The sequence below is a fragment of the Neolamprologus brichardi genome, chromosome 14 (genome assembly GCF_056152115.1).
Source record: "Neolamprologus brichardi isolate AB-2024 chromosome 14, ASM5615211v1, whole genome shotgun sequence".
Taxonomy (NCBI): domain Eukaryota; kingdom Metazoa; phylum Chordata; class Actinopteri; order Cichliformes; family Cichlidae; genus Neolamprologus; species Neolamprologus brichardi.
In genome coordinates, this window is record NC_142117.1 from 30,283,783 (window position 1) to 30,292,716 (window position 8,934).

General features: G+C 40.5%; 1 long non-coding RNA gene across 1 annotated transcript; it reads right to left on the reverse strand.

Annotated features, from left to right (window-relative positions):
- Window positions 1–789: 789 nt before the first annotated feature.
- Window positions 790–7,701, reverse strand: LOC148098966 (uncharacterized). Its single transcript, XR_015720040.1, has 3 exons — window positions 3,848–7,701; window positions 1,223–1,306; window positions 790–1,099 (listed from the first exon to the last, which is right to left on the reverse strand). It is a non-coding gene; the product is annotated as an uncharacterized LOC148098966 (long non-coding RNA).
- Between the last annotated feature and the right edge of the window lie 1,233 nt (window positions 7,702–8,934).

Consider the following 8,934-nt stretch of genomic DNA (forward strand, 5'->3'; position numbering starts at 1 on the left):
ATATAAAATATATAAACTAAATATCTTTGAAACGTATAGGATCTAATCTTTTGTTTGTTTTTTTACATAGCACTTTATCAAACTGTTGTCTGCTACAGAGTTACAAGTATTATACTAATAATATAGCATCCACCATCTCCTGCTTGCATATTTCTGAAAACATCTTAGTGGTGTGGCAGTGTGGGAGCTGTTGTCTGAGCCAGCCCTGCAAACCCTGTGGATGGACGATGCAGTGGACAGTGGGAGGAAGCATCCTAAAGCTCTCTTTGCAGACCACCCTGTGTGATTCTCCACTCGCCAACCAGAAAAGACAAACCGCATATATCAGTTGCAGCACCCCATCCATGTCTGATCTTGCTCGGGCAGATTCAGCAACACTGCTAGAGACTTCCTGCAATCTATTACAGTTGTTCAAGAAACGGTCCAGGAACAGGTCACCCAGGTTAATCCTGTGTGAACAACTGAAAATATTGTTTTCCCATCTTTACATACTGTGTATTTGAAATATTCTTGTTTAATTGTTATTGTTATTTACTTTATTGCTATCAAATAAATATCCAAGTAATATTGTTCAAAGTTAGCGTTATGTTCATACATGTTAAAAATGCCTGTAAATCAAATTGAGTTCAGTGACAATTACTGTTTGTTTGAATCAATTTATTAATAACATAAAACCTTTAAACTAATGCAACACATATAACAATGTAACAAATATATTCAAATAAATAAATTTCTCAATACATGGGAACTAATTTTTCTAGAAGTGAAAACAGTCTGTCCATCCTCTCCCTGCTCTCCTCTCCTCAGCCTCTCTTTGCTGCCTCATGTCCTCTCTGATGAGATCTAGCAGCTCATCATCCCTGTCTCTTTTCCTCTTTCTCCCTGTCGTAGGTGGCTGACTCACTTCGTCATCGCTGTCGTTTTGGTCACCCACTGCTGTGCTTGGCCCTGGAGTGTCCTCAGGGAGAGAGGACATTAGGACAGGAGGCTTAATGGAAGGCATCTGTCCTATCATCTCATCCATGAGGGCAAACAAGGGCCAAGTAGCAGCAGTGGGCTTCCCACTGACCCCCTCTCCTGAGCCTGGATACTTGCAATCCTAAAGGCAGAGGAAATCAAAAATGACAGCAGGCAAATAAAAACACCACAACAACTCTTAGTAATTGCACATTTATTAACTTGTGTTCTTAAGAATTATCTTCTTGATAACACACATACATACTTTGTATTCTTTAAAGTTATCTCATGTCTTCTGGCCTGCAAGAGGGTGACTTTTCCCTGCAGGCCCATCTTCTCCAGAATTGTCCTGATCACACACAACAAATAAGAGAAGAAAGGAAACCATGGCAACCAGTGTTGGTCAAGTTACTTGAAAAATGTAATCAGTAATTAATTACTGATTACTTCCCCCAAAAAGTAATCCCGTTACTTTACTGATTACTTATTTTCAAAAGTAATTAATTACTTAGTTACTTTTTAAAAACATGATTTACAACCTGAATAGGCGATAAAGCGATAGATCTTTCAGCCCAATTCTACTTTTTCTACATAATCCATCATACAAAATGTAATCAAATGGAAAAGTCTCTTTTTAAAACTTGTTTTGTTAGTTTTAATCTTTTAACTTTATGCATGAAGCAAAATTTTAATTATATGCACCAATCTCTGACTGGAAGAAATTAGTTTAACATTTAAACCTATTTTCTGCACATTCCAGCACACACACACACACACACACACACACACACACACACACATATATATATATATATATATATATATATATATATATACACACATACATACATATATATATACACACACATACATATATATACATACATACATACACACACATATATACACACACATATATACACACACATATATACTAGGGGTGCAACGATACAACAAAATTCACGGTTCGGTTCGGTTCGATACTTTGGTGTCACGGTTCGATATTTTTTCGATACAAAAAAAATGTTCATGCCTTTTTATTAATTTGTCATTTATTAAATTTTCACGGCACATTCTGCACCACATCTCTGTGCGTTCATCATTTGTTTGAAGCCAGCTCACCTCCTGCAACCACTTTTCCGAGAATACGTGCTTCTTTTGTGGTTCGGACTCCTTCTGACATTTCTTTGGAGGTGGAGGAACATCACAGTAATTGCTTAAAGGAGCTTCTTCGACATCTTTAAGAGTTCTAAACAAATGTCTGTCCTCTTCCTTAAAATCTTATGTACGCAAACACCCGTTGCAACTTCTTATCTTGTGCGGGTTTTTATTTTGACAGCGAATGCGCACCTGCGGACCACTTATGTGCAGCCCTGGTTATTTAGCTCGTCATATTGCAGCCACAGAAATTCTTTTGTCCATGAAACCATAAAGCTGCACTTTCTTTTTGCCTTATAGTCTGATTTGTCATAACCTTTCCGTTTTGTCACTTCTTCACCCTGACCTGTCTTATTTGGCTCAGCAGAACTAAAATATATATCTTGCTGCTTTTACACACGCACTAACATAACGCTCAGCGATTCTCTGCGCGATCAACCTCTCACATGTTTAAGCTGCAGGAGATTTCACTTGTCATGTTTGCATAGTAAGCTAACGATTGATAAGACGATGTCAGAGGAATTGGTGCGCAAATTATCATCACTCACCAATCAGTACTGTAGCTTTCTATACACAGTTCACGCGATTGCAAAGTGAAAGCAAAAAACAAGCGCAAATTCAAACGCGATTTCAGTATGTCACATATTGACAGTGGCCGATGCCAATGACATAATTACCCAGCTACATTTCCGAAAGAATGCAAAAGCATTGACATATATTTTTCCTTCCTACGATAGGCCGACGGGCAGGGCAGAGATAGATTTTGGTAGCCCGACTGGAAAAAAGCCCCAGGACGTCGGGCTAGCGATTTTGCGAGCCCTGTATCTGATTGAGGAATCACTCATCTTTGGAAAAGAGAGTTTATTATGGAGAAATGTCTCTTTCCAAAATAAAAGCTATACTATACGCTTCTTCTGGGCTATATTCTCAGCAGCATATTAAACATATCAGGTCCCCATAAGGAGAATCATGTGCTAACGGCTGTCTAAATGACTCGGGTAAAGTTTGTAGCATGCGTGCTTGTTTTTGTCTGCTTCCACTTGTCTTTGCACTAGGATGATGTCGGAGTAAATGTGCAGTCATATTGGTTGTGTTCCCACTAGTGCTGTCAGCGTTAATCTGAAATGACGTTAAGGTCACAACACGGCAAATCTCCGTTAACGAGCTACCGCATGAGTGGGGCTGGAAGACGTCAACACATTAACGAGCTAACTGCGCTAACACACTAGTTCCCACCAATTGAGCATTGCTGGCACATCCAACATACTGTTTTACTTTTGTCCATGACACGCTTACCTTCAGGGTCATACGTCACATGAAAACCAAAATAGTTCCAAACGCCAGATCTGAATGAGGGTGGGGGAGGTTCAATTTGCCATGTTGCAACGAGCTTAACTTCTGTCTAGCTAGCTTGCCCTGCGCTCAGTGAATCTGTGTTCGACTACTCCGCCTAGGCTGCACTGTCGAGCGCAGATCCACTGAGCGCTCAACACAGACAGCATCGTCAGAAGGAAAGTTGATAAAATAAATTAAAAATGTTGTATCGTTCGATACATATGCGTACCGAACCGAAAGCACTGTATCGAACGGTTCGATATCGATACGAGTATCGTTGCACCCCTAATATATATATATATACACATATATATATATATGTGTGTGTAGCCTGATGGCTTGTGGTGCGGGTCTGAATGGTTTAACATGTTTTTACCTGATAACATTTCCCACTCACCCTGCGGGTAGTCTTCATCCTTTAAGCTTGGATCCTCTACCAAAGGACTGGGAGCTTATGGGTCCTGTGTGGTATCTTTGCTGTTCCCAGGACTGCGCTTTTCTGGACAGAGATCTCAGATGTCATTTTAGGAATCTGCTGAGGCCACTTACCTGGTTTGAGGGTCACTGCTCCAAGTGCTCTGATTACTGCAAGGACTACTGTTGCCTTTACCTTCCATATCTTCTCTAGCTTTTCTTTCTGCCCTTGTAGTTTTACCGAGTAATAGCAACATCAGGAAAAAGGGAAATGAGAAGCTCAAGAAATACCATCTTTTACTATGGAATCCTTCCTCTACTTGTCCACCACTACTATGACTGGTTGATTATCCATAATCAGTTTATCCATCTGTATCTGGAAGTCTCACAGGATCTTAACTCAGCCATTCTTAGCCACCCTAGAGGCATATCCCATTTTGACTTCAGGCACAGAGTTTTCTGTATGTATGCCAGCCACTTTGTTATGGCATTCCACGCATCCCCTTCTTGATGCCATCTTGCACCCTGCTGTTATGTGCTGATATCTTTCAGCCCCACTTTGTTCAGCCATTGGTAGGACTTCATGATATCAGCCACTTCTTCTGTCTGCTGGTTTTACATACCACGCTAGACACTAGACACACTAATGCTCAGCTTCTTTCATTTCACCTGGCTTACAGGGTGCTGGACCTGGGGTGAAACCTTCCATGCGTGGTGAAGAGCTTTCTTGTCTTGATGTCAGTGGCTTTTCTCTCCGCGTTTGGCCAGCTTATTATCCCAGCAGGTTATGTGATGACTGACAGGGTGTAGGCGTTGATTGCTTGGATCTTGTTCATCCCATTCAACTGACTCCAGAACTCCAGACTCCAACCTTTCTCTCTACAGGTATTTGGTGGTTGCGGCTTTCCTAGCAGCCTTTTAATGGTTCACATTTGCCTGTGAGATTCTAAGATACTTGTAGCTATCCAGAATGTCTGCGGTGTTGCTTTCTGGTAGTGCAGTCTCCTCAGTCGTGACTGCCTTCCCTCTCTTAGTTACCGACTACACTTCTCCAGTGTCATTGTTTAGGATCCTATTGGCGTGGAACAGTGAATCAATATCACATTCACTCCTGGCATGTGGCTTGATGTGTCTAGAGCAAGTTAAGGCCTATGCAGAACAGCACACATCCCCACTGAGTTCTTGAAGAAGGCTCCTGTTGATTTTTTACAGTTCTAGGAATTCCAAGATCCATGTGTGAGGAAGTGTCATAGGCTTTTTTTTTAAGGCTATGCAGGGGCACGAATTGGTCACTCTGGTTTTGGAGGTTTGCGTGATTGCTTTATCTACCAGGAGCTAGTGTTTTCTCCTCTGATGTTTCGCCAATTCCGTTCTCGGCCCTGCTCATTTTTTGAGCCATGTGTCTGTTCATCTTAGCTGATATGATGCGTAACAGGAGCTCCCATGCGGTACTGAGGCAGGTTATTGCCCGGTAGCTGAATGGGACCAGTCCCTTCTGAGGATCCTTGGGGAGCAGGACTATCCAGCCTTTGGTTAGCCATTCTGGGTGCATCATGTACCTCAGTGCTGGGCTAATAGGTGAACTGGAGTGGGTCTCACAATGCCCAACTGGGGCTGAAGATGCGTAAGGACCTGACTCTCCAGGGTCTTCATAAGGTGTGATTTCACTGATATTAGCCACCAACCTGTGGCTGTTGAGGCTGTTTTCAGAACTGATACCACACAAAGCTGTGCCAAACCTGTGGCACTTTATTTAGCTTCAGGCATATACTAAAAATGTACTGAGCTATCCTGCACAGCTGATGTGCGTGGGATTTGAAAAGCCAGGACTTGATGCCATCTAAACCCGTTACATTCCTTGCTTTCTTATTAGTCCCTTGTTTTTACTGTGTTAGGAGCAGAGAGTCGTTCCTGATAACAGAAGAACAATAATCCTGGTGAATACCTAGAAACTAACCTCATAATGCAAATATAAATATAATTAGAAATACTTGATACATTGTGTAAAACCTTAAAGAATTTTCATCCATTTGATCTTTAATTATTTTGGCTGTTTTAAAAAGTTGTATAAAGTTTCCCTAATGAAAGTCTGTCATATGTTACATTAAAAAAAACAAAAAACATTAAGTGTTTGTAATTTCTGATCTCTTAACCAATGCAGAATAAAATGAGCAGAATGAAATGAAAAGGCCAAAATTACCATGATATTCAAGCTTATTATGACTGTATGTAAACTTCTGACAATATAGTTCTCACATGTAAATGTGACAAATATATATCTTATGTCTTATATCTTTGAATCAGTGAATTGTACATTTTAGCCTACATCATAGGTATTTTACAAGATGAGTATGTGATTTATCTTACTCAACAAAGGTAAAAGAAATAGTCAAAAAGTAAAACAAAACAAACAACAACAAAAACTGAAGCATTTACTGATTTTGAGATTATTCAGGAAACTCAAAAAAACTCTTATATTTAGTTAAAATTTGTTCTTTAAAGCATTGCAGGAAACTTTAAAAGCTCACAGACAAAATCAGAAACATTTTCATTTGAATTGCAAAGCAAGTCAAAGACATATTTTAACATTTATTCAAAATCTGACAACCTACAGAAAAGTCTAATGTAAAACATCTGAATACTCTATCATGAATACTTTGTCTCCACCTTGTGGTGATACTTGATAATGCATACCTAAGATATCAAAACGTGCTACACAGTTATTTTCCATGATGAAGCAACATTTTATTGTCTCCACTATTCTTTTATTTTTATTTTACTGAAGCAAGACGCAAACAAATAAGACATGAATGTGTAAGTTCTGTTATGAGGTAACTAAAGCTGAATATATAAAAACACCACTCTTTCAGCAGGGCTAGAGGAAAGGGCTGATTGTTTTTTGAAGTTTGGTTATACATAACAAATTACACTTTATAAATAATATTTTACTCATCTGCTCCCCATATTTGCCGCCCTGCAGTTAGTGCTTACTTTACAATATCAATAGTGAATTTTTGTTTGGCAGTCTAAGATTTTGAAGAAAAAGGAAAACTGTAAGAAAGGAGTAATTAAAACAGCAAAAAAACCCAACAAAAAACATGTAAAGAATAGGAGATTATGGTTTGTATTTTTGTAAAATGGAGTAGAATACATAGTGTCAGTCAGCAATAACTATATGATGAGCATCTGTAGATGGACTGTAAAGACTAGTAAGTAGGTAAGTAAAATTTATTTATATATCACTTTTAAGACATGAATCTATTATAAAGTGCTTTACAGGGAATTTAAAAACACATCAGACAAAAACAACATATTACACGAGAGCATTAGAAAAATGACTCTAAATAGATGAGTTTTCAGCAGTTTTTTTAAAAAAGAAGCCACAGAGTCAGTGGTGCGTAGAGGGGGAGGTAAGTTCCACAGTTTTGGTGCAAACAGGTCTATGGAATAGCTGAAGAGCACTATTGGTAGATCTAAGGATCCAGTTTGGAGAGTAAGGGTGAAGAAGCTCATTGATATAATCAGAATCAGCATACTTGATTAATCCCTAAGGAAATTATGTAAGTGGGGGCCTTTCCTTGTAAGGCCATAAAAGTAAGAGTGAGAATTTTAAACTGATATCTGTACCCAACTGGAAACCAGTGGAAGTACTTTAACAAATAAACAATCTAGAATGGGCTTGATTCTTCCCTTCTTATGGTTGTTTATAAAGATACTATCCGTATCCCGAAAAAGTTGGGGCATTGAATGAAACATAGTTTGATGTAAGGATTTGATAATCCTCAAAAAAATCTAATAATAAAATAACATAAAAATAAAATAAGAATAAAATCTAATATCTGATTTTATATATTTAATATATGATCGTTTACTTCAGGAAGACTCGCTCCACCCACACACCACTCAGCATCTGGGGTTCCATAATAGAGACTGTTAACAGCATCAAGTTCCTGGGAGTTCACATCTCAGACGACCTCACCTGGAACACCAACACCACCTCCAAAAAGGCCCAGCAGCGCCTCCACTTCCTGAGATGCCTGGAGCGGGCCAACGACCCTCCTCCCATCCTCACCACGTTCTACAGGGGCACCATACAGAGCGTTCTGACCAGCTGCATCTCTGTGTGGTTTGGCAGCTGCAATGTTGGTTATCTTAGCAAACTACAATGGATTGTTAAAGCAGCTGCCAAGATCATCAGCACATGTCTGTGGAATATTTAGACTCCTGAATTCACGACCAGCCCTCCCTCTCCCCCCACCACACACACCCACACAAACTGTTTATTGACTCTTTTGCACTTTACTCACCACTGCCTCTGTAAGACAAGCTGCTCTATGGACAATTTATGTTGCTGTATGGATAATTTTTTTACTCCAGGTTTACAAGCTGCTACAATGGTCACTTTAGATCACTCCAATCTGTAACTTGTAAATTCTTATTGTAACTTAAGCGTATATTTATTTTCTTCTCCTATTTTTTTTCTCCTATTCTCCCTCTATCTATTTATTAGTTTTTTTTGCACTGATGTAACCGGAGCCTCGTCGTCTGGTCTCTCTGTATGCTGCACTGGTTATAGCAGAGATGACCATAAAGTCACCCATCTCCTGGGTCTAGGTGCCGTTTCCCCCTCCAGGGGCGAGGGTACCTGGACCCGGGGTATAGAGTTTGTTTGGGGAGTGTGATTGTGTGTACAGTGTCCATGTATGTCTATCCCTACGTTGGGTGAGTGCTGAGTATTTGTATATGTGTGCATGAGGGTGGGAATGCATGTTTGTGCCTGTGTGTGCCTGTTTGTCTGTGTCTATATGTCAGGTCGGGTCTTACACTCTCCCCTCACCACACTCCCTGCCGGTAACTGATGCCCTCAGGGGTCGGTGTGTTGGTGGTTCTTGGTGTCCGGGGCTGGGCGCTCAGGTATGTACCGGCTCACTCCCGGTGACTACTTGGCGGGGCCTGGTGCCTGTTGCTCGGTCAGGCCTCTTCCGGGGCAAAGGGGGCCCTCGGGCCTCCGGCCTCTGGGCCTGCGGTTTGGTTCACTCTGGCACAGCTGGGTGCCGGCAGAGCCGGCGG